This window comes from Canis aureus, chromosome 1 (assembly GCF_053574225.1).
Source record: "Canis aureus isolate CA01 chromosome 1, VMU_Caureus_v.1.0, whole genome shotgun sequence".
Lineage (NCBI taxonomy): Eukaryota > Metazoa > Chordata > Mammalia > Carnivora > Canidae > Canis > Canis aureus.
Window position 1 is genome coordinate 1,219,884 of NC_135611.1, and position 26,003 is coordinate 1,245,886.

The 26,003-nt window shown below is 55.7% G+C and overlaps 1 protein-coding gene across 1 annotated transcript in view; it reads right to left on the reverse strand.

Moving 5' to 3' along the window:
• Window positions 1-15,402, reverse strand: part of KCNG2 (potassium voltage-gated channel modifier subfamily G member 2) — a 56,321-nt gene extending 40,919 nt beyond the window's left edge. The window contains 3 exon segments of the mRNA XM_077871427.1: window positions 1,920-2,285; window positions 14,068-14,135; window positions 15,170-15,402. The gene's annotated coding sequence lies outside the window, so the exon portion shown is untranslated.
• Window positions 15,403-26,003: the final 10,601 nt, after the last annotated feature.

The following is a 26,003-nucleotide window of genomic DNA, read 5'->3' on the forward strand; positions in this document are numbered from 1 at the left end:
GGCACCCCCAGGATGCCAGGTGCTGCCCACTCTCTGTAGAAGCAAGTCTTCACGTGAAGGGCTTAGGGTGCAAACCTGCCCTGTGCAGGTTTGGGGACCACACTGTCGGCCTCGCCCCAACCTTCCTGCAGGCTCATCCCCCAGCAGCCGAGGGGCACGTCTCAGCGCTCCGAGCCATGGCCTGCGCCTCTGCCTCAGGGCCTTTTCCTCTGCGGCTTGTTGAGGACTCCCTATTCACCCCGCGCAGGGATGCCAGGGACGTGACCCCAAAGAGCAGCAGGTTACACAACTGCATGGACCTACACTGGCCTTTTGTATGGGCTCCTCTTCCTGGGGCAGATGCGTAAGGAGACTTCTGGAAGGAAAGGCTTCCATGGTGGGCAGCACACGGGTGGGCAGGGCATTTACGTCGTCTCTGCTCTCTCCACTATGGTTTTCAATCCTGCTTTGGTTTTTTGTTTGTTTTGTTTGTTTTAACATTTTATGTATTTATTCATGAGAGACACAGAGAGAGGCAGAGACACAGGCAGAGGGAGAAGCAGGCTCCATGCAGGGAGCCCAACGTGGGACTCGATCCCAGGACCCTGGGAGCATGCCCTGAACTGAAGGCAGACACTCAACCACTGAGCCACCAGGCATCCCTACTTTTGACTTTCTTCTTTTTCAGAGGACCCAGCAACGTTAGCAGCCGGGAAAGGAATGAAACCATCTGATCTTTGGGGGAGTCCCATCCTGTGGTTCTTTATATGGTGAGACAGAAGCCCTTGACTGTGGCACTGTGACTGGCCTTTGTGTGAAGCCTGCACCAGCCTTTCACCCCCAAGGACTTTCTTCAAGTTGGCATCAGTGGGCATCAGGCAGCAGGTGGCTCCTCAGTCACGGAGCCCCTGCAGTTCTCAGGCAAGGAAGCTGCTTTCCACGGGGGGGTGGTTCCCTCGGCAACAGCACAGAGCTGGTCTCCTGTAACTACACATCAGCCGATTCGGAACCTGAGGTGGGCAACATGCTGTAACATGTCGCTAGGAACACACTGATGCTAGGATGACCTAGGAGGATGATCTTTCCTGTCACTCGAGCTTCTTTATCGCCCCCTTTTTTAAGCCATGTGATTATATTCAAGAAATTAACTTTTGAAATGGAAGAGAAAAACTATGAGACAGTTGGCAGTGTTCCATGCAAATAAAGCTGGAAACCTAGAGGAAATGCGTAGTTTTCTCAGGAAACACAGTCTATCAAGGTGGATCCCATGAGAGTCAGAGATGTAAACACACCAATGTCCCCTGAAGAAACAAAGAAGATGTAAAAGAACCACCGCATGGAAGGTGCCAAGGCCCGACCCAAGAGACCAGAGAGTCCCAACATGTGATGAAGTGTCCCAGGGCCTCTGCATCCCTCTCATGAAGGAGGAAACACTGATATTTAAACCCAACGCAATTACTGCAAAGAAAGAAAACTACAGCCCAATATCACTTACAAAATCAGTGCAAAAAAAATCTAAGCAAATATTATTAAACAGGAAGAACTGAATGTGACTTTTAAAAATACTAGAAAAAGTAGCATTCATTCCAGAAACGCAAGTCAGGGTCAACAGCAGGAAATCCCCTGATGTTGTACACGACAGAAATAGTCCTAGGGGTAGACAGTCACGATCATCTCCATGGATGTTGGGAAGCACCTGACGCTCAAGAAGTTGAGGAATAGCTCACAGGCAATGCACCACCCATTAGGGCCCAAACCCGGAGTCTTGTCCAGTGGAGACACGTGGAGGGCACCCACCAGGACAGGGAGCGGGGGACACACAACCTGCTGGCACCCAGCACCATCCCTGGGGACCCACCCATGCGGTAAAACTGTCTCTGCTTGCTGAGCAGGTGACCGTGCACTTGGAAAATCTCAGGAACCTACGGTAAAACACTTACATGTTGGAGGAAAGAGCTGAGCAGAGTGGCAGCCGGCAGGGTGGAAAGCTTCCTTCACATGACGAGGGCCAGCGGCCGCGGGGTTGAGAGGGGCTTTCGCAACAGCAACGAGCGAGGACTGCATGTGCAGGAACGTGTTCCACGGGGGAGCCCTCCAGAATCACGAGGGTAGAACGGGGCGCACGGGGTGCACGCTCCCCTCTTGCCAAGGACGGCACAGCATTTAGCCCGAAGGTTTTCCTCCCGAGGTTGATCCATACGTTCAATTCGATCCCAGTAAAAAACAGAGCAAGCCGTTTTACAGTTAGTCCCGCGACGCGAGACGCCAAAGGCGCGAGAATAGCCAGGAGCCCCTGGAAAGGAAAGCTGGCAGGGGAAGAACTCTCAGGCCTGAGGGACAAGGGACAAACCACACCGAGAAGTGGGCTGAACCCGTGAAGAGGCCACTCCACGGGGACAGCAACGGCTCTCAGACTCAAGGACCTTTTAGCTCAGCCAGAAGCAGGGGAACTGGGGCCACCAACACCCGGACGTTGTTTCTTAGCCATGACACTTGGGAGCCTGGGGACATGCGGCCGCAGCACTGGCCAGCTGTGGGGACTGTGGCTCGCCCCGGGGCTGGAGTGCGGGTGGGTGCCAGTGGGGAGGGGGACCCACGAGAAGTGCCCGGGCCGCTCGCCGCAGAACATGGGGACCGGCCTCACGACGGGGCGACCAAACGCTGGACGACTGAGGCAGGTCCACTCAGCTGTGGGGGATGAGGAAGGTCAGCTTGGCCTGGTGCGCAGGGTCGACCTCCTGGGTGGACCGTGGGGACCGTGTCAGCAGTAAAGGCAGATCCAGCATGACACACTTGGTGTGTAAGAAGCACACATGCATCTGTCTGCTGATGCAGGGGGAACTGAGGACGGGTGAGCCTGAGGAGGAGGAGGGAGGATGGGCCACCATGGGGCGGAGGACACGGGCCCCTCTGAGCACCTTCCTGTCCTGCCAGAACTCCTGGGAGCCTGGCGGTCTCCATGTTGCCCTCACATCCTGCAGAATCAGTGCAACTCCGCCTCGCATGGTCCGAGGGAGGCCGAGGGCCTGGGTGGTCATGCTCCTGCGGCCGAGCAGCCCCCACCCCACGGACATCTGGATATGTAGGGAGGGCTGCAGGCCTGCGGGGGGCCGTGGGAACCTGAGGGGTCCCGGGGCCCAGATGCTCGTGGGCAATGATGCTCCTTGCCTGGGTCACGAGTCATCGTCACCTAGGATGTGACCCAATGGCAGCTGGGTGAGGAAGCTCTGAGCTAATCCTGCTGCATTTCTCTATATTGTTTTTTTTTTTTAAATAGATTTTGTTTATTTATTCATGAGAGACACACAGAGAGGCAGAGACGTAGGCAGAGGGAGAAGAAGGCTCCATATAGGGAGCCCAATGCAGGATTCCATTCCAGGACTCCAGGATCACACCCCAGGGCGAAGGCAGGCACTAAACTGCTGAGCCACCAGGGATCCCTATTTCTCTAAATCTAAAATAGTTCAAACAGAGAAGTTTTTTAAATCTTTTCCTGCTTCAACCCTGGGCACCGGGATGAGACATGCCTTGCATCTGGATTTGACAAGTTTTTTTTTTTTTTTAAAGATTTTATTTATTTATTCATGAGAGACACATGGAGAGAGAGGCAGAGACACAGGCAGAAGGAGAAGCAGGCTCCATGCAGGGAGCCCGACGTGGGACTCCATCCTGGGTCTCCAGGATCATGCCCTGGGCTGAAGGTGGCGCTAAACCACTGAGCCACCCAGGCTGCCCTGGATTTAACAAGTTTTACTGAAAGTGTCACACTCTCCCTCAAATATCAGTGCCGCGATTTCCTTGAAGACAAAGCCTACCAGGATGTTCAGCCCGCCTCTAGGATGGCTCATCAAAATCGTAACAGCGTTTTTTCCAGAAATAGAAAAAAAAACCTATTCTAAAATTCACGTGGAACACCAGGGACTCTGAATTGCAAAAACAATCTTGAAAAGAATGACACAGTTGAGGTCTTATGCTCCCCAATTTAAAAACATATGAAAAAGTACAGTAACCACTGTACTACTGTAACCACTGTACTGTACTGGTTATTACTACAGTAACCACTGTAACCACTGTCAAAGTGTGATCCTGGCTCACAGACCAGCGCATCCCCACCTATCCTATCGATTTAACAGAAGTCTGGAAATAAACCCTCACATCTATGGCCAGTGGGAGTTACTTATTTATTCAGATATTTTATTTATTTATTTGAGGGGAGAACATGCACACAAGTGGGGGGAAAGGGAGTAGGGAGATACAGACCCCTCACTGATCAGGGAGCCTGACACAGGACTCGATCTGGGGACCCTGGGGTCATGACCTTAGCCGAAGGCAAACGCTCCTCCACCTGAGCCCCCGGGTGCCCCATGGTCAGTTGATTTTAGGCAAGGTGCCAAGACCACTCAATGTGGAAAAAACCAGCCTTGTCAACAAACACTTTGGGGAAACTGACATCCATGTGCAAATGCGTGAACATGAACCCCTTCCTCACACCACATATAAAACTTAACTCAAAGTAGATCAATAATTTAACTTCAAGAACTAAAACTATAAAGCTTTTATTTATTTTTTTAAAGATGTATTTATTTTTATTTATTTATGATAGACCTATATAGAGAGAGGCAGAGACGCAGGAGGAGGGAGAAGCAGGCTCCATGCCGGGAGCTCAATGCGGGCCTTGATCCCGGGACTCCAGGATCACGCCCTGGGCCAAAGGCAGGCGCTAAACCGCTGAGCCACCCAGGGATCCCCTAAAACTTTTAGAAACAACATAGTGTCAGACTTTCCCAGCGTTGAGTTTGGCAATGGTTTCTTACCCATGACACGGACGCACAGGCAACAAAAGGAAAATCAGATCAAAGACCTTTGCGCAATTAAAGGCATGTCGACAGCGAGCCCATGGAGTGGAGGAAACGCTTTCACGTCATGGATTTAGTAAGGACTTGATATTGGGAGAATGTAAAAGCTCCTACAGCTCAACAAGAAGACCACCAGTTCAAAAATGGGCAAACGACTGGAATAGACATTTCTCCAGAGAAGACACACATATGGCCAATAAATACCTGGAAAGATGCTCGACGGCATCAGCTACTGGGGAAATGCAAATCACAACCGCCAGAGACCCCACTTCTCAACAGCTGGGATGGCTGAGTCAGAAAGATAGACAACCAGAGGCATAGGTGAGGCGCTGGAGGAACCTGCGCCCTGGGTGCCTTGTGAGGTGTAAGTGGTTGCAGCCGCCATGAAGATAGTCTAGCGGATCCTCAAAAAATTAAACAGAAGTAATGTGCAACCAAGCAACTCTACTCCTAGGCGAACACGCATGGCCTCCACCAGGTGTTCACGGAGCATCATTCACGGCACGTCATTCATAGCATGTAGTTCACGGCAGCCAATGGTGTCCGTTTCTGACCAGACACACCGATGTTTGGGAGCATCTACCCTGGCCAGGTGGGCCCTGTGCTGCAAGGGGGTGGACCGTGTGTCCTCAGTGACCCAGCAGCCTGGCCAGACCTGGGGGCCATGGCCTCATGGCCACCAAGGGGCTCCTCTCAGTGGCAGGGCTGCCAGAGACTCATCTCTGGCCAACTGCGAAGTGGCTTGCCCTGAACACCCCATGTGCCCTGAGCTCTGCCTGCAAGGAGGTGCCTTCCAGACACTTCCGCCAGGAGAAGCGTCTCTGCCTTGGGCCCAGAAGGCTTCTGGAGGTCGGAGCTGTTCCAAGTGACGGGGCTGGTGCTGGCGTCCATGTCTCCTGGCGTCAGGCCATCTACCTGCTCCTGAAAGCACAGGGTGCCCTCCATGGCACCATCAGGGCCCTGGATGAGACACCTTCCTATGGCTCTAGATCATTTGTGTGTCAGTTGCTGTGATTTTCAGCAGAAAACAAAAGTTTTGAAAGAAATGCTGTTTCCCATCAGCAGCAGGAAGTTTGTTTCTCCCTTCTCTTCCATCTATAGGTGCTACGGATAAGAATGAGTTACGTAGGGACAACTTCCTGCTCCTGCAAAGTCACTCCCCACCCCCCCTTTCAGCAGGTCAGGTGCGAGGCCCACGGGGTCAGTGAATGCCACCCCTTTACCCATGACAGCCAAGACCCTCCTGGAGAGTGTTTGTGCCAGGTACATGTTCTTATCCAGGAGCTTGTCCTTGGGTGGCCCAGGGGCACTAGGGACAAGGAGCCCAGTGGACAGTGTCCCAATGGGGGTCCTCATGTCACTGGACCTGGGGAGATGTCACTGGACTGGGGGAGGGTTGGAGGGATCTCTGTCTGTGCTTGTAAAGCCCTGAGGACCTCATGGCAGAAGCATCATGAGGGAGGCTAGGAGCATGTGGGGAGGGGCCCCGGAACCCCAGACCCCACAAGGCCCCGGCCACTGTAAACAGAAAAGTATTCCATGTACATAGCACAATAAAGAATGAAATACATAGGATTACACCTGAGCAAGGAGGTAAGTCTTCTTCCCTACAAAGGCTGCAGGAACTAGGAAGCATACCCTGCATTCGTGGAGTGGAGACTTATGGTACCAGGTCATCTACACCCATAGAACGACCTGGACTCAACGCCCCCTGTCCAAGTCCCAACAACATGTGCTTGCCAACACAGAAAATCCACCTCCGAGTTCACATGAGGTCTCCAAGCAGCCAAAACAATCTTGAGAAGGAACAAAGTTGGAGATCTCGCACTTCCTGATTTCACACTGCAAACGGGGGGTGGTCCTGGCATCAAGGCAGATGTACAGGCCCTAGGGATGGAGCAGGGGCCGAGACCTGTACACCACATGTGGTCACACAATTGTCTGCAGGGCACCAAGGCGACTCTATGGAGCTGGGGAGCCAGACATCCATGCGCAGAACGAACAGCTTAGACCGTCGTCTTACTGCAGGTGAGGGAATCACCTCGAAATGCATCAAAGACGTGAATGTGAGAGCCAACACTGTAGAACCCAGGGTACATTGTCACGGCGCTGGACTGGTAATGAGCTCTTGGATATGACACCAGACAAGTAAGGAACAGAGGAGAAGAGAGGTTACGTGTACTTGATCAAACACCAGCCTCCGCAGAGTGAAGAACTCGCAGATCAGACTGGAGGCAGGGAATGTTCAACACCTAGAATGCTGCACAAGCCCGGGGAATCCGCAGTGACACAGAAGTCTTAGAACGGGCAAAGTGTGTAAACGGGCATTTCCCCAAGGAAGACACAGGGATAGCCAGCACGCGCGACGGGACGCTGTGATGGCCCCGAGCCCTGGAGAGACAGACATCGGAATCAAAGACACCGCTTCATATGCTTTAGGATGGTTTTGAAATAAAACAAATAAGCAAACAGCCGCAGGAAGCCCCTCAGGTGTTGGTGGGGGAAACTGGGAGCCTGGGGTGCTGGGAATATGATGTGATACGGGTACCATGGACACGACACGGGGGTGTCTCAAAACATTAAGACCCGAACTGCCATCGGAGCCCACAGCTACCCCACATCCGGGTTCTTACCCACAAGAACCCAGATATTTGGCCACCCATGTTCATAGAAGCATCATTCACAGCAGCGGACATGGTGCCTCCAAGAGGAGGCAATGGCCAGGAAGCAGCTGCCGGGGCTGGGGCTGGGGTGGCAGGTGTGCATGGACTGGATTGGGAGCAGGGGCCCAGTGGGGAGGCAGAGAGCGGCCCAGAGGGGGCCACGGGGGGCCTGAGTGTGGTCCTGTTCCTGCATTGGATGCTTACTGACCTCATAGTCTGCGTGTTTTACAGTAAAACCCTCTCCAGAGCCATGTCGCCGCTTCTGATCTCATCGCTGACTACCGTACGGACAACGGGGATCATGGCCAACGGAGCATGCTGGATTCCTCACAGGGCCTGGCCCGGTGCGGCTTGCTTCCCCTCCCGGTGGCAGTGCGCATGGTGGCCCTCACAGGGCTCGGTGCTTGGCTGGGAGGCCCGGGTCTCAGGCTGCCTGCTCATAGTTCCCAGGACACACGGCACGGCCCATGCTCATATGGGCACTGCAGGACAGGCCTGGGGGGCCAGTCCCCGTCCCTCTCTTCTGTGCCTCCCGGGTCCTCGTGCAGAGGTCACCTCAGGGTCCCCAAGGCTCCAGAACCTCCGCATGGTGGCCGAGCTCAGCCTGCAGCAGTCCTGCTCCGACACCACAACCCCCGGCCCATGGCTCCCAATGCTCACGGCCCACACAGCTCATGGGTGACAAGCTCACAGCAACTGCACTGTTCGGATGCCTCAGGATTCTTGCAGTTCCCCGCCGCTCAGGGGTTTCCTGTGGCTGCCAGTGGAGGAGGGGGGCTCACCACAGTCCCTCTGGCTCCTCTGAGGCTCTGGATACCCGAGTTTGCCTCCTCTGTGCTGGGCCCTAGCCCTGCACATCCACCTCCCCCCTCCACCTCCACCAGTGACAGGGAGCTCTCACTCTGGGAAGTGCACCATCCTGTTTGTGGCCTCAGGTCCCTCTTGCAGGGTGGCTGCCACCCACCACCTGGGGACCCCCACAGCCCTGGGGTGGGGTCCAGGATGAGAACTGAGGGAGTGCGGGAACAACGGTAGGGCAGAGGGACTGGCAGAGGGTGTGGGCAGACGATGGGCAAGGACACAGGACAGGACATCCTGGGAAGCTCATGTGCCCCCTGACATGACCACCCAGCACCTGCTGACCACGCAAGCCTGTGACAGCCATGTGATAGCTGTGTGACAGCTGCAGGGGACAATGTGGTGTGAAGGGGCCAAGGGGCCGCAGCACCACCTGCCCATGCCTGGGCATTTGCTGCAAATCCTGTAGGAGTGCAGCCATCAGTCTGTGCTCCTTCCTGTCCCCAGGCTGGGCTGCCCTGCCCATCCCTCCCCTGTGGGGAGGTCAGCAAGGGCTCCCCAGCTTCCCCTGTGGGGCTGTGAGGACCTCTGCAGGGGGATCAGTTTAGCACCCATGACAAAGAGCTGAAGACACAATCTTCAACCACAAACACGTGTAGTAACAGCCTTGCATTCAATTTGAAACAGGCCCTTTATCCACATTCGGAAAATAATCAATGGGTTGAAATAACTCAAATGTCTCATTCCCACACCATCCACATGGTGTTAATGGCCCGCATGGCCACTGACCCCCCGGGGGGGGGGGCGGGCAGGGAGGGAGACCCCAGAACTGCAGATGGCACATCAGGTGTGCAGCCCCTACGTGTCCAGGGCCCCGGAGCTGACGGCTGAGCAGAAGGACACTCGCTGCCACCCGAGGCCGCCTGTAGGCCCAGTGGCAAGGAGCACCCCCCATCCCCGCCCCCGCACCCCACCCCTGTCCTCTGGGTCACCCCCCGCCGCGCAGCCCCCTCACAGGTCAGCGGATCACCACGGAAGAAGGTGGCCCAGCCAGGCCGCAGCTCTGTGCCTTAAGCACATGCAAGAACCCGTGCTGGTCTTTCCTGTTCCCGTCTGTGACTCACCTGAATGAGGTGAGGTTCATCCTTGTGAAAACTCATGTTCAGTTAGAACCCAAACCCCGGGAGGGTGAACCTCAGGTGTGCAACACAGTGGAGGGAGGAGAATGCCTGTCACCCCATCACCAGCGGCGGGCAGCCCCGGGAGCCCCTGCTTGAGGCCCGCTGTCCCCACACAGAAGCTGCTGGGCTCTGGGAGCGGGGCTCCAGGGGGCCACCCACAGCAAGGTATGAGACCTCCCCGGCCAGGGTCATGCATCCTCAGATTCCTTGACCACGGCTGCCCTCTGCTCTGAAGACGTGGACGGGAACAGGACGGCGGAGGACCTGGTTGGGGGACAGGTTGGGCTGTGCTGTCTGCTTACAGAGCACTGGGTGGACTGTGTCGAACCCCACGCCTCCTTCCTTGTCCCAGGAGTCCAGGCACAGATGATGAGGGATCTCCTTCATCCACCTCACTCTCGTCCACACTGTTCTGGCAGCTTCTCCTTCCAGAAGGGAAGCTGTCCTCATCTCAGCTGTGCGCATCACTGACCGTATTTTATGCTCACCTCCACCACACACGGAGCATCCTGACGTTCAAAGCCCAGCTCTGAAAAGCCTTCCTCCTCCCCAACTAAGGTCCTTCACAGTAGTAGACAACATTGACCACAGTACCCGGAAGGGACAGTCCACGTCCCGCTATACCCTCCCCCCAACAGCACCTGGAGGGGACAGTCCATCCTTACCATCCCCCTCACAGCCCCTTCAAATCCAATCCTAGCCTCACAGGTGACTTTCAAGGTGACATTTAGCACTTTTACGAAGTTTTATATGAAATAGTTGCACATGCGTCCTAAAGATTAAATTTATTTTGAAACATCAGTAGGTTCACAAGTGGTTGAGGAAATATATAAAGGGCTTCTGTGTCCTCTCCTGGCTCCCCCACATTTCCACCACTAGGACATCTAGCACCAGCAGGTCCCTCCCTTCCCTGCCTCCTCAACTCCTGGCGATGGCTAATCTGTTCACAATCTCTGTAATTTTGTCGGTTCAAGAATATAATGTAAATTGGAATCATCAGAATGATGGGCTTACTTGACTCAGCATCACTCCCTGAAGATCGGTCCAAACCTCTGGTGCATCAATACCTCTCTCTTTCTGAGCCTGAGCAGTGTTCGTGGCAAGGACGTCTCACAGGATGGCTGTTCACCACAGGACATGTGGGTCATGTCTAGCTCTGGACTAGTACACACATGACCACAGCAAGCAGGTGTGCAGGCTGTGCACGTCAGGTGTCATTCTGTGGGATGGATGCCCAGAGAGGAGCGGCTAGGCCGCAGGGCAGCTCCACGACTGACTTGACGAGTGCTCATGTCTGTACGTCCTCGTTGGTATTTGTTGTGTGTATTTTCTAATTTTAGTCACTTTGACAAGTGTGTGGTGATACCTCCTTCAGTGTTGACTTGCACTTCCCTAATGGCTAATGCTGTGGGACGACTTTTCTTCCATCCTTTGTATATCCTCTGTAGTGAAGTGTCTTTCCACATATTTTGCTCATTTATTGTATATTTTATTTATCTGTGGGTTTCTTTGGGGTGTAGCTATTGAGTTTTGAGAATTCTTTATGTATCACAGATTTTGTTCCTTTATTGGATGTGTAGTTCACCAATACTTTCTCTCACTTAGCTTTTCCTTTTCTGGTCTTAAATGGTCCTTTGACAAGCAGTTTTTTTATTCTGATGAGGTCAAGTTTATCAAGTCTACTTTTTATGGATCATGCTTTTTGCCTCAGGTCTAAAAACTGCTTAACCCTAGGTATGAGTGGCCTATTTTTTTCCTAAACATCTTGTAGCTGAACATTTTACACTTAAATCTGTGATCCATTTTGAGCTGATTTTCCTATGAGGTGTGAGGTGAAGGATGAGGTTTCCCCCACGTCTAGATGACCAGCTGTTCCACCATCCTTGTTGTAAAGGCTGTGCTGCTCTGCTCACCTGGCTCTTCAACTCTGTCAAGAATCGGTGGACACTCTGGGCTGGGTCCGAATGGTTTCACCGTCGTGTGCATTTGTCTGCCTCTCGGCCAGCGTCATCGGCCCTGGCTCCTTGATCTACATAATTAACATGAATATCAGGCAGCTAGGACTCACACTTTGTTTCTGGGTTTTGAGATTGTTGTAGCTACGATGTCAGCACTCGTGCCTGTCCACATGGATTTCAGGATCAGCTGTCTGCATCTACGGAAATTCTTGTTGGGATCTTGAGAGAGGTTTTATTGACTTCACAGACCAGCTGGGGAGAGCAAACAGCTAGACTGTAGAGTCTTCCAATCCATGAACACGGCCCATCTTTCCTTCTGCTTAGGAGATTTGGGGAACTTCCCCTGGTATTTCCCACGTAGACAGTCCTGCTATCTGCAAACAGGGATGTTATCCTTCTTCCTGCCTGACCGCACCCCTGTTATGTCCTTTTCTTTTTTTTAAAGATTTTATTTATTTATTCATGAGAGAGACACACACACAGAGAGCAGAGACACAGGCAGAGGGAGAAGCAGGCTCCATGCAGGGAGCCGACCTGGGACTCGATCCAGGGTCTCCAGGATCAGGCCCTGGGCTGAAGGCGGCGCTAAACCGCTGAGCCACCAGGGCTGCCCATCCTTTTCCTGTTTTCTCTAATGTCCAGGACCAGGTTGAGCAATAGCGAGAGGGCACAGCTCTGCCCTGTTCCTGCTCTCGGGGGAGGGGGGAATCACTCACCCTTTCACCCCGCACGCTCTTAGCTTCAGGGCTTCTGTAGATGCTCTTTATCCAGGTGAATGTCTACGCCTAGTTTTCTGGGAGTTTTCATGACAGGTGGGTGTTGGATCTTATCAAAGGCTTTTCTGCACCAACTGAGGAGATGGTGTGTCTCTTCTGTGGACATGGTGGACTCTGAATGTTGAACCAGCCGTGCATGCCTGGAGTAAATCTCATGCGGTCCAGCACCCCCATACATCACTGGATTCAATCTGCTAATATTGTGTTTAGGATTTTGTGTCTAAGGTCATGGATGATATTGACCTGTGGTTCCTTTCTGGGTGTTCTCCTTTCGTCTTCAGGGAATGTGACTTCGTAAAGTGGATCAGGAGTTCTCTCCTGTTTGTTGAATGGTTGATAGAATTCACTCCTTTTTGAATGTTTGGTAGAAGAACGCCTGGGTAGCTCAGCAGTTGGGCACTTGCCTTCGGCTCAGGATGTGATCCTGAAGTCCCGGGATTGAGTCCTATGTCGGGCCCCCTGCATGGGGCCTGCTTCTCTCCTTCTGCCTGTGTCTTTGCCTCTCTCTCTCTCTGTCTCTCTCTGTGTCTCTCATAAATAAATAAATAAATAAAATCTTTAAAAAAAAAGGTAGAACTTCCTAGTGAGACCACCCAAGCCTGGAAATGTCTTTTCTTAGGAGTTTTGAAAGAATTAATACCATTTTGTAAGTTATATTGATTTGAGACTGGTGGGGCTCGTTTCTGCTCAGGAACAGGACAGCCATGCAGGGCTGATTGAACATGGCACCAGGCTGGCCTGAATGCAGGTGCCGCCGGTGGAGCAGACACCAACTATGAGCTAGCTGCCAGCCCCACCAGCCCGGCAGGTACAGTCCCCACAGGGTGGAGGAGGAACTGCAACCCAAGCAGTTCCAGGGCCTGGGGGGCCAGGGCAGTCAGCGTCGTGGGAAAAGCCCTTGTGTTTTCTAAAAGAAGTGAACAGGCTTCCCATCTAGGGCAGAACGCCGTGGGCACCATATGAGATAAGGCCCCATGGACATAAGGCCCTCCTCACTGGAGGGAGGGTAGGACGGAGGCCCCCAAGGCACTGCAGTGCCCGGGCGTCTATGGACCTGGGGGCAGTGCACCGGGCTCTCTTGTACAATTGCAAGGTCGGATCTGGGGCGGCGAAGAAGGACCAGCTTTTCTGGCCGTGGTGTGAGGAGGGCCAGCCCCACAGGGGCCATGGCCATGTGCCCAAAGTGAGAGAACAGTCAGGGAGGGGCCACCAGCCAGGGACAAACTGGGAGAGTAGATTTTGAGTCAGAAAATTCGTCTTTGTCATCAGCTTAAGATACAGGTGACCCTGAACTCATTACGCAGTTTCTTATCTATAAAACTAAACACAACTGCTTCAGGATGTTTGTGAAGGTTAAGTGCGTCGTGTGTGTGAGAGGTCGTAAAGCTCAGATGCCCGTCATGCTCCCCCAGGGAGATCGAACGCCTGCGAGAGTGACTCAGGCCACACACCAGGGGCAGCAGAGATGCTGGAGACGGCTTGGAGTGTGTCCCGGGTGCAGCCCTCGCCACAAAGCCACATCTGCATGTTCAGGCCTGGGGCGCAGGGCCGGGACGGCCAGGGGAGGCCCATGGGCCTGAGCCTGCCAGGCTCTGGGCTCTTCCTTGGCTCTAGCATGAAGGCTGGGGAGTCTCCCCAAAGTCCTGTCCAGGTGGCCCCAGGGTAGGGTGATTCCAACACTATACTTAGGAACAGATGAGTGACAGCCGCTCTGGTGGCAGCCTGATGCCCTACATGAGCATCCAGGAACGTGTCAGCCGCTGGGACCCACAAGGGAAAGGAAACGATGCAAACTCCTATTTGTTAGTAATTTCTAATTCTGGCCCCAAAGCAGCGCTGCTTTCACCTTCACTCACCTGAGGAGGCTCATGAGCCCTTACTTCTGGCCACAGCCTGAAAGATGTCACCACACGGTCTCAGGAAACTGCCGGCACCAGAAAGGGGAGCAAGAGGTCACTTTGCTGGTGGAAATGCTGCAAGGGCAGCAGAGAAGCCTCCTCCTATAGGTACTAACCGTGCCAGCTCCTGGGGGGACAGATGGCTTCTCCCTCTCCAGGCCTGAAGGGTCCAGAATAATCCCCAAGCCCAGGGTCGTGCACTGGATGCACTCAGGAGACAGACACCCATGAGATCTTGCAAGGCCTACTGATGGGTGGCCTATGGGGCAGGACCGCTCTGTGGGGCAACAGGGGGCCAAGCACGGATGGAAGGCTTCTCAGGCTGCCTGTTGTCTTGGGAGGTGACCAAGCTCTCAGAGGTCACAGGCTCCCATGCTCGGTGGAGACAAGGCTCAGAGGCGCCCTGGGTGAGTTTTCAGGTCATGCATGTCCCCCCTCACACAGACATCAGGAAGATTGACTCAAACAAGACGGTGACGCACAGACAGCCCAGCTCAGACCTCGCAGGTCAGACCCTGTGGGGACGTCCTCTGGGCGTCTCCTCAGTGCTGAGCCAGGCCTGGAGGAGCATCTGCTCGTCAGGACATGGCTGGCAACTTGCCTAAGCTCTCCACCACCCACCAGGCTCACATGTATGCATGTATGAGTGTGCGGATCTATTGTATGTGCCCACAGCTCCTCCCCATGACCACACTTGAGACTTTAGAGGGTAGAGACACATTTTCTCACTTTCTGTGGACCCAGCTCACTCCGCATGCTGTCTCCTAACATAACACATGTGCGGCCCCACCACAGACAGCCCTGAGGACGACGGACCCTGCACGGCGGTGCTTATGTGGCTGGGTGGTCCCGGGGCTGGAGGCAAGTCCAGGGTCACGACGTATGTGGTGGCCTGTGAAGAAGCCCACACCAAGATGGGGCACACAACGGGCCACAGACAGGCCGACCCCAGAATGAGAAGGCAGCGCTGGGGGCCAGCCTTCCCGGGGGCAGCACCGGTCTCTGGGAACACACACAGGTAACCGGTACCTCCTGTACACGGACACGTGTGTGCACGCACCTGCATGCACAACTGAAGGCCCAGGGACAGTGGCCGACAGCAGCGCATAGGCTTGCTCACTACTGCTTCCTGCGAGGCTATCTCATGAGACTGGGCATCACTCCTACAGCAAAAGGACGCTGGCTGTGGGGATCTGAGGCAGAGGATAGAGTTGATGCCAGCGTGCCGTGGAGGGTGGTGCGTGAAGAGGATGCAGCTGCACAACTTCCCTTGAAGCAGTGTTTTTCTTAAAGATCTATTTATTTATTTGAGAGGGGGGAGGAGAGAGAGAGAGAGAGAGAGAGAAAGACAGTGGGGGGGGAGGGGCACAGGGAGAGAGTCTCTGGCAGATTTCCCACTGAGTGCTGCACCAGATGCGGGCCTCAAACCCACCTCCCAAGCCAGACGTTCCACGGGCTGCACTGCACAGGTGGTTCCTGAGAAACCACTTGATATGTATCAAGAGCCCCCAGCGTCCTTACCTTTTGACCCAGTGCAAAGTTTCAAGCATTTATGTATGAAAACATGTATTAGGGGTACTTTGGGGCATTTAGAAAGTTGGGAAGTTAGAAACAGTCCACGTGGCCAACCACAGAAGGACACGTGGACACACACTGACAAATCCACACAGAATACATGCAGCACCAGCAGAAACATGAGACATAAGTGAAGCCGACACATGCAAACACCGCCAGTGGAGGACGGTCCTCGTAGTCGGGGGCCATCACCTTGGAGGGCGGGTCTCACAGGAGGTGGACAGTGCATGCTTCCCTTTAACCTCTGTCTCCAAGTCTCCCGTGGTGGAGGCGGTGATAGGCAACTTACACCTGCATGTGTTGCGTCTGGAAACAGGAGAAACCACCTCTGTCGCGCCCCTGGGCTCAGAGCTGCCTGCCTTCCCGGGTCACATGTCCTTTGCTGCAAAATAATGTCGCAGTTCCTGGGAAAGGGCGTGAGCCCAGACATGACCGATGGGCCCAGATGCCAACCTCACTGGGAAGGGTGGCCCCATCCAGACACTCCCGCTAGGCCTAGACACAGCTCTCCTGCCAGCAGGTCTGCCCAAGGCTGGGTCTCAGGGTGCGGCACCCAGCTGGGCCGGCGAGGGCCTCGAAGCAGAAGCGCCGCACCCCGCAGGCCCCAGTGGCGGGCTTCCCAGGAACACAATGTATCGCAGCTTCCAGAGGACAGCCGACTTGTTTACCCCGAGCGCCACCACCGGCTCCTATACCCCATCTTCTCCAGACTCTGGAATTCTCTCTAATCTGTTGAGCATTGAAGCCGCCACCCTATATATTCACTATCCTTCCTCATCTAAAAGATGTCCTTTCCTTCTGGTGGAAAATAATCAAGGAAATTTGTTCACAGTCAGAAACTATGCGTTTCTTGAAGGAAAAGTGAACCAGCCGCATGTGAGCTGTGCTCAAAACCCCAGAAAAGCGGCCAGACGACCAGGCACCGCCTGCTCCCAACACCACGCTCGAACCTCACTGATACCAAGAGGACGGTTTTGGTTTCCCAGTGACTAATCCACATAATGAACATTAACTTTTAATGCATTTTATTTCACCAAAACATCTCACTCCCTTGCATTAACTGCTCTGACATTAAATAAAATACCCTTGTCACGCACTTCTTTTTCCTGTGAGCGTACCCATGAAGGCACGGCCACACCCCAAAAACACAAAAGAAAGGGGAATCCTCTTCCTGGCTTTTACCAGACGGGTTTACATGTCTGCTTGGAGGATGATCAGACACCCGCTGGCCGCACATGTGACTCTGCCCCCTGAGTGCAAACCCGAGCAGAGGGAGGAAGGGGGCACTGCAAGGCACTGGTCAGCAGGGGCCTAAGCACAGCCAGGCCTGACCTCAGCGCCCTGCCCTGGCCTGGACTTCCTAGCAAAGAGCTTTCGGAAACTTCTACACTTAAGTTCGCTGAGAGACCGGGGAACCTTGAGACACACGGTGTGGACGGGGCGGTCCAGGATTGTGAACTCCCAGTGAGAGGAAACCACACCCCGGAGACAGGAAACTGGGCTACTTTCTCTTGTCTGTCTTGCTACCACGATGCCAGTTCCAGCCACAAACCAGAACTTCTAACCTTCAAAATGATGAAAATCACTCAGAATTAGTGTTGAGAATCTGACTCCCTGGGCCTCCCCAACCCCCCAACCTGGAGCTGAGGGGTGTGGCTGGGGGAAGGCATCAGCCAACGACTTCACACCACCCGAGGGCCGTGTGGGCAGCCGCCGGGCACAGAAGCCCATGGATGCCGCAGTAGCTGGGGGTGGACCCCCTGTGCCCCTGAGTCCTGTCCAGAGTCCCCCTCAAGTCCCCCCCAAGTCCAGCCCCCGAGTCCCACCCCCCAGTCCTGCTCCTGAGTCCCTCCCAGTCTCCACGCCCCGAGTCCCCCCCAGTCCCTCCCAAGTCCTGCCGGGACCATCACACAGTGTCCAGCTGGTGCTGCTCCTGTATAGACACAAGCCTGCTGTCCTGCGGCGATCAGACTACTGGACAGTTCCTGAGATTCTGCGGCCTGGAACCCTTGCCTTCCACTTCATGTGCCCACAACTACTCAAGTCTAACCTAAGATTTAAACTTCATTGTTCAAATACCTGAGAAGGTTAAAAATACCCGGGAATTTCATTAAATTCTGGGAACTGCCATGGTGAGCTCTGGCCACTGCCTGCCCTTCTCTGCCTTCCTCACCATGCCTTAGGGTCCAAGGGAGGCAGAGGGAGGGCTGGCACCCAGCAGGTGCACCAGCAGCCATTGGGACGGACGGATCGATGGCGGATGCAGGAGAGGGCTCGACGCCCTGGGCAGGACAGAGCTGGGGTGCATGCACTCCTGTGAACGCTCTCATTATCTTAGCTTCGCTAATTGAAAAGAGCCACGTGAGGTCTCCTGCACTGTTTGTACCTTATACTTTGACGAATCTTTTCCTAAACATACAATCACATTAAAATATTGGATATTTCCATTTTGAGTGAACATATTATGGTACAAGTTTCCCTCTGAAAGTCAGAAAGCTACGGCACAGCTCAGCCTGGCTTTTTGTTGCTGTGGAGAAATCAGAGAACACGAGCAGTCACACGTCTGCCACCAGCTTGTGGCCCACAGGCCCAGGACATTTGCATTGGCTCTCACAGGCACATGCACCCCTAGGGCTCAAGCGGTATTAATAACAGAAGCCGCAGGTAACCAGGTTGTGAGTCTGACTTCACCTGTCACACGAGGAGGTGGACACAGGCTGTTCACAGGGCTCCTTTGGGAGCAGAGCCTTGGCAGCCTTCTGGGGTGCGCCCACTTGACATTTGGTTCGTTTGCTTCTCAAGGTGGTTTGTGATGCAGGTTTGCTCTTACAAATAGATCTGTTTGTTGAATGGAGCCTCGGGAAGACTGAAGGTGCCCACAGGTAAGCTGCCAAATGAGGAGCTGGTCCCAGAGCCCAGGGACAGGAGGCGCTGGACACCTAGGTCTTGAACCCTCTCAGTAGCCCTGAGCACCTCTCTGGCTTTTTTTTTTTTTTTTTTAGGTTTTTAAAATTTATTTATTCATAGAGACACACACACACAGAGAGAAGCAGAGACACAGGCAGAGGGAGAAGCAGGCAGGCTCCATGCAGGGAGCCCGACATGGGACTTGATTCCGGGTCTCCAGGATCACACCCTGGGCTGCAGGCGGCGCCAAACCGCTGCGCCACTGGGGCTGCCCCCTCTCTGGCTTTGAAGGGCACATCAATCACTGCTAAGAGGCTGTGGGGGGCCCAGGAGCCGCTGTATCCCTGGCCAGGTCCAGGGCCGTCCTCCATAGAGAGGGACAGCCAGGTGTCAGGAGCTGGCCCCTCGCTGCCAGCCAGGGGGTCCCCGATGCTGCCCTTACTCCGGCCACCATGAGCGAGTGAGCCATCAGGCACTGGGGCTCTCTGGCATCAGCCCTAAAATGTCCCTATTCCTTGTGAAATTCTCATTCATACACAGACGCGCAGGTACACAGACCTACACGGCCACACTCCTCCGACACCCATGTCGTCCAGAAAAGCCCACCTTCCCCCGTCTCCCAGGTTCTGCCTCCAGCAACTCTCCCGCGGTGGCCCCCCGACCCCCTAGCTCACACACGCCCTGGTGCCACCCCACCTGCTCCCCTTCACTCCCGCCCCCACACATCTGCACCCGCTGCAGAAGCTGAAACTCCCTCCTACTCCTAACACTCCTCAGCTCGTCCTGCCCTCCAGCACCTGAGCGGAAGAGCAGCCGGAACTGTGGGACCGGAGGAGGAAGACGCGCTGCTGAGCCCTTGGTTGCCAAATCCTCCCCAGACACCCAGACCCCACCTGTCTCTGCGAGGCAAACCCCAACACGTTATCATTTCCTACCAGCCGATAAGCTCTGGACAACCTATTAACTGTGGCACATACAGCTGTAATTATGATAATTCAGTGCCTGGCCATACACTGGGTAGAAACTCTTCATTATAACTCCAACAATTCATCAACCAGCTCATATTTTGTGAGCATCTGGCATGCCCAGGACTCTGTGCCAGGCATAGAACAGAAAAACTGCACAGCCTCCCGTTCTGTGCCAGCTAACAATGCGATTCCCTACTTTTCTTCCCATGCCTACAAAAACACTCAATTTTTTCTTGAATTATGGAAATCTCAAGGTTTAAAAAAAACTTTTGCAAAGTGTAATATATACATTGTAAATGGAAAAGGATCAGAACACTATTTGGCACGGGCCTTGGAAAGAATCTTAAAGTTGTTTTCCTAACCTGTCTCCAATTAAGAAACAAATATGTCTTTTCTTAGCCACAGTGTATAACTCAGCATGTGTGTGGCTGGAAAGCCCCAGGGACCCACTCCAAAAGCCTGCCAGCAATGCACCCCCCTCCCCAGTTCACCTTTAGGAGCATCCAGAGCAGTCCCATCTCACTGACTAACCGGGAATTATTAAGGAAGCAAAGCCTCGGGAGGACAGCGGTCACCTGCAGAGCCCCACAGGCTGGGGCGAGGGTAGGATAGCCTCTCCTCTGCTCAAGCCTGGCTGGGGTCTGTGGGACCCCTCCAGGATTTCTCAGCAGAAGCACAACCATCTCATGACACTCCTCTGCTGGGCCTGGGTTCCCTCGCACAGGACCACCATGGAGGGCTCACCTGCCCACCCTCCTCCCCAGCCATTGTCTGAGCAGGGCTGGCCACCAACCAGTCCAAGGAGGTCAGCCCTTCCGAGACGCACCAGCAGAGTCAGAATCCATCTCACAAATGCCACTTGGTCCAAACACTGGCCTTGAGCAGGCGCTGGAGGAACCCCAGGTCTGCGCAGCCCAAGGAATTCTAGAGACCAAGTAAATTCATGGGAGCCCAGACACAAGCGCTGGGCTGGGGTTTCTGTGGAGGTGACGAAAGGTGACAAAGGGAAGTAGTGGTCCCTGACCGTGGCCCTGTTCCGACGGCCAGAAACCAACCCTCTGGACCACGGTGGGAGGGAAGGGGGCCCCACGGTCACCCCTGAACCTCCAGAGTGCAGACTCGCGCAGACGAACGGCTCCCGTTCCCTCCTCCCCAGCCCCGGCTCCCATTACCCCCCTCCCAGCCCCTGTCCGCCCCCCCCCCTGCTGCCCGCACGCCCTCCCCCGCGTACCCGCTCGTACCCCCCTGTCGCCCCCGCCCCCGCCTGGGATCTGCTGCCCGCACCAGTGCAGGCGGCCCCTTAGGGCCGGCTCCCAGGCTCCCCAGGCTCCCGAGTTCGCAAAATTCTCCGCTAACTGCGCTGGGGCTGGGGTGGGGCTCACCATTCAGGTCTCGCCCTGGGTGACCGCAGGAGGCCCGGCAGTGCGCGCAGGGGTGGGCATGAGGGGTGGCGTTCACCGCCCCACGACGGGTCAGCCACAGGGTGCGCCCTCGCCCACGTCCCTCCTGCTCCCCGCGCGAGGCAGGTGCGCCCACCCAGCAGGCGGGGGCGGGCGCAGGGGGAGCCCTGGTCACCCCCGGTGGCGGAGGCCGCTCTGCCCTCCCGCCCTTCCCGTCGCCTGGGCTCCGGCGGATCCGACGCGGACAGACGGGTCGGAGGTAGGAGCCCGGTCGGGATGGGGCCGCGCAGCCCTCCATGGAAGCGCGCCTCCCTCCGGGCGCCCTCCGGCCTGCCCGGGGCCTCGGATCTCGGCGTGGGGCTGGGGGTGCCCCTCTCGCATCTCCGTCGCCCCCACTCCGCGGCGCAACCGGGTAGCAAGTGTGCGCGCGGGGCCAGCGCCGCGTGGGGACGGTGCCCCCTCCCCGCCCCGCCGCCGGCTGCGGCCCGGGCCCCTCCGGAAGACGCCGCCGCCCCCGGCTCGGTCCCGGCCGGGGGGACTCCAGCGTGGACCCTGCGCCCGCCGGGAGCCCTCCCTGGTAGACCCTCCCGTCTCCCCGTCCCCACGATCCCGGGGGTCGGCCTCCTGCCTCTTCCCCAGCCCACGCCTCGGCCCCGAGACCCTCCGGAGCAGACCCCGGCTCCGCCGCGCGCGTAACTTTACCTCGGGGCCGGGACTCGGAGCGCTCCGCTCGCCCGGCCGCGGCCTCCTCGGGGCCGAGCGCGGCGTCCCGGGAGCCTGCAGCCCGCGGAGTCCGGCCCCGCCCCCGGCCCCGCCCGGCCCCTGCGACGCGCCCGGCCGGAGGTCCCCGGGGCGGGGCAGGTCCCCGGGGGCGGGCGGACCCCCGCGGCGGCCGGAGTCGGGGCGCAGGGCTGGGTCTCCTCGCAGCGGGCGCTGGGGAGGCGCGCACGAGCCTCGGAGCCGCTCCTCGCCCGCGCCTGGCCGCGCTCGCGCTCGCGCACACACACCGCGGCGGCTCCGGAGGCGGAGACCCCGCCCCGCATCCCTCAGAACCGCTCCCCAGCAGCCCGGGGGAAGGGGCGCGGACCCGAGAGCCCCCGGGAAGGCCGCCCGAGTCAGGAGACGCCGGGGATCCCGCACAGTCATGGTCTCCCGCCAACACACCAGGCGCTGGGGTATCCGAATCCTGGACGACCCAGCCAGCCCTGGGGAGGAGACGCTGGTTGCTGCGTTCCCAGGAAGGAAGTGTTGCTTCTAGCCTGAGCCTGAACACGGAGACCTCGGAAAGGCTTCTTCTCCACAGAAACACTGGCTGATAATCGACCAGCAGAGGCCTCGCCTTGGGGAGGTGGAAGTCCACCTGTCCCACCTCCGTGACGGCTCCTGGGGCGGCTGCCCTTGGTGGCGTGTGCCATAGAGTGCAGAGTCCGCTCTCGGGGCCCAAGCCCGACGCAATGGACGTGGTCGCTGCCCAGGCAGAGGTAGGCCAGACCCTTAGCCCAGAAACCCTCCAACCCTAGGAACGTCTGAACACATAAGTAAGCAAACAGGATGACTCAGGGAAGTTCTTGGCATGTGCCAGGCTCCGCTCGGGGGATGCCCAGCAGCTGGTGGTTTTATTTACATAGGTAGGCGTGTGGTGCAGGTCTACAATCTCTCTGGGTCCCCTGCTGTCCTCTCGGGAGGACATCGGCACCCCTACAGCACCCCGGCTGCTCCTCACAGACCCTACCCTCCTCTCCGTGCAGAGTGCACTAGCACTAGCCCACCCCTCCTTGTCCCAGACCTCGAGCCCTGGGTCTCCATTTCTTTTGCATGACATCTCATTCTCAGCAGCCCTGGCTTCTTACTCAACAAAAATCTCTAGACCTACAAGTTTTTAAAAATTATCTCCTGATCCATAACTTTCACTTATTTGGTTCTTTAAAATCAGATGTCTCAGAAAACTTAATCCTATCATGTGACATATTAGCTCCTTCCTTACCTTGAGCCGGAGGAACATTGCTCGTCTGAGGCGAGGGTGCAGTCCTTGCCTACAGAGCAGGGCTGAGCCTCATGGCCCTGAGGTGCCTCTGGGTTCTGCCCAGGGCTTGCTGCTGACCTGGGCCTGATCGCTGGGCCGGGGCAATCTACTTCCCACCTGGACTGTCCAGTAACTTGCGTCACCCGACTCGTTTGGGAGGTGTCTGCAGAGACTTTCTGGAAAGCCTTTGGGAAATTGCCCCAGGCATCTCAGAGCACGGGGCAGGCTGTGTGCACCTCTGTTGACTGGGGCTCGGTGTGTGCTTCCTGCAGGCCAGTCTGTAATCCCCCTCCTATGCGTCTCTCCTCTTCTATCACATGAGCTGCTCCCAAACCTCCTGCTGTTTAATCTGCGTTTGGACTGTTGAAATCATAGCGAGGCAGCGTCACTGAGGGGCTCCCGTCGGGGGTCCTTGAGCCTCTGGGCAGCCCATGTCCTTGTTTCCCAACACGGCCAGGGTCCATGGGGGCAGGAACCAGGGGCAGGGCTGCAGAAGGGGACACTCCTCGTTCTGGTAGGCTCTCTGCTGCTTTTTCCGAATAACATTCAATTCACGTGCTGGTTGATGCATTTGCATTTTGCGTAGCTTCTATTTTGGAAAAGGAGCAAACATTTACAAGAAATATATATATTACACGCTCATTGTAGAAAATCAAAAAACTTTCTGGGAAAAGTACAAATCTCCATCACCCAGAGTTTATCACTGCTGCGTTTGGGTATTTAATATTTGTACCAAAACATTTTGCTCTCGTTTAATTTAAAAATATTTTCTTTGTTTATATCCAAAAATGGCACCATAATGTATGCTGGATTTTCACTACTTAACTAGAAACGAACACTTTTAATGTGTTCCAGGCTCCAGTGTGTTCGCGGCTGGGAAGCCGCCTGTGCAGGGCACGGTTTACTTCTGCCTCCTGGTCGCTGGCACCTCAGGGTGTGTTTCATACACAGATTTTGTACACGTGCATGTGAGGAAGCCAGTGGGTGCTTCTCCAGACACAGACGTTGGTTCCTTTCTTCACTAATATTCTCCAGAGCAGTTTTTCTAGATATTTATAGTTTTCCTTAATTTTCATTTCTTGGCTGCTTTTCAAACCCAGATACGGCACATCACATTCCCTCCCTTTTTTTTTTATGGCCACAGCTTTATCGAGATAGAATTCAGATACCAGACAGTTCACACACTTAAAGCATGTGGTTCAGCGGTTTTTAGGGCATCCACAGGGGCATGCAGCCACTGCCACAGTCGGTTGGAACACTTTCCCTGCTTTGCTGCAGAAGGCCCAGGGTGCAGCACCCTGCCCCTGTCCCCTGCCCCTCTTCCCCTGGGTGCGTCCCCACAGATGTCTGGTCTGCCCTTGGCTGTCGAACACCAGCGTCCCCCGTGGGCCTGGCCGGCTCTCAGCTTTCCGTCCTTGGCCTTTGTGATGGGGTCATTTCTGACACCTGCCACCCTCCGTCTCGGTGACATGGGCTCTTGCGCCCCAGCCACTGCCTCCGGCACCGCGGGACCTTCCCGGCCTTACCCAGTCTTGACTTGAAAACATTTCTGTTCTCAGATTTTTCTTCCTCTTGACAGCTGGCAGCATTGATTTCTCCTGTCACTTTGCAGTTGCCCCCAACCCTGGAGGGCAGCTCTTAGCCATGTCACACTTCTTTCTTATCTGCTCTGTCCTGCTTTTGATGGATCAAGCAGTCCCATCTCCCTTTGAGCTTTCTCAGATTTTCTCCTTTGTTCACTTTTCATTCCCAGTTCCCAGCCCCACATTTCCGTCGCTCACCTGGCTTTGGTCTCCTGACATGTGGCTGCATTTGCGTTGTCGTGTTTCTGACAAGTGGATGGCGCGAGTGCCTCGGACCGAGTGGCCCAGAAGGAGAACCGCGCTCCACGTGGGACATGTGCGCACTTTACAGTTTGGCTCAAGGTGGGGACTCGCTGTGAACTCGATCGAAGGCAGTGCACTGTGGGTACTCGGGTCATGCTCGCGGTCAGCTCCTGCCCTGCACTGGGCGGGGACCCGTTCCAGGCACGGGATGTTTGTGGACTGCAGGGCCTCTGCTGAGCCAGTGGGGGGGATGTGTCTGTGGCACTGTGTCTGTGGATGCCTGAGACCGTGCCCTGAGGGGCAATTCCTGGACCCCTCCCGGGGTTGCCCTTGTGAGTATGGGTGTTCCCTTCTGGGACGCACACTGTACTCCTTTAGGATGGGCTCCTCTCGTTTACTCTCTGCTTCCCTGGACACGTCTGCCCTCCTGACTCTGGGCTGCACAGGGAACATCCGATTCGCCCACCTGGCTTCTCAGAACTCTCTCATATTTGATATAATAACTTCACGTTGCCTGAGCTGCTCAGTCCTGTGCAGGGTGCTGAATGGGGTTGGTGTGATGGGGACTTGCTGTTTTTCCTGAATTACTTGGCATCGTTAGAAATAGCCTGTGTCTTGTGCGTAGAGCAGAGCCCTCAGCCCTTCCCTGCCTCCTGACTCTGTCGACTTGCTCCCAGGCAGTTCAGCAGCCTCTTGCTACCAGGAGTGCCAGGCTCCACAGCGCGAGGGATGTGCCAGACCCAGTGCTGCCCCCAGGAGCCTGGCAGCTGTGTCCACGCAGGCCCCAAGCTACCCCACGGAGCCCTGAGGGAGACGCTGCGTGCACATGCGCAGGATGGCTACTTCTGTTTCAGCCTCACACTCTTCCTCCTGTGCGCTTGCTTCCCCATCTCCAGCCTCCACCAAAGGCTCAGGTCCTAGAGGCAGGAGACAGTAGTGAGCAAACGAGGCCCAGAGAGAACTCTGCCCCTTCTCCCCTGACACGGCCAACCCGAACAGAGCAAAGAGCCATTCTTGGAAACACACAGCAGGCGTTCGTCGCCACTGCCCTCAAAATATAGGTAAGGAAGCAGACGATAGCATGGAGAGACCAGTGTTCTCCTGTATGTGAGGCTAACGGTGCAGGAGACACGCAGGCGAGCGTGGCAGGGTCCATCAGGCGAAGGTGAGCACAGCAGTCGGCATGGCTGCGGCT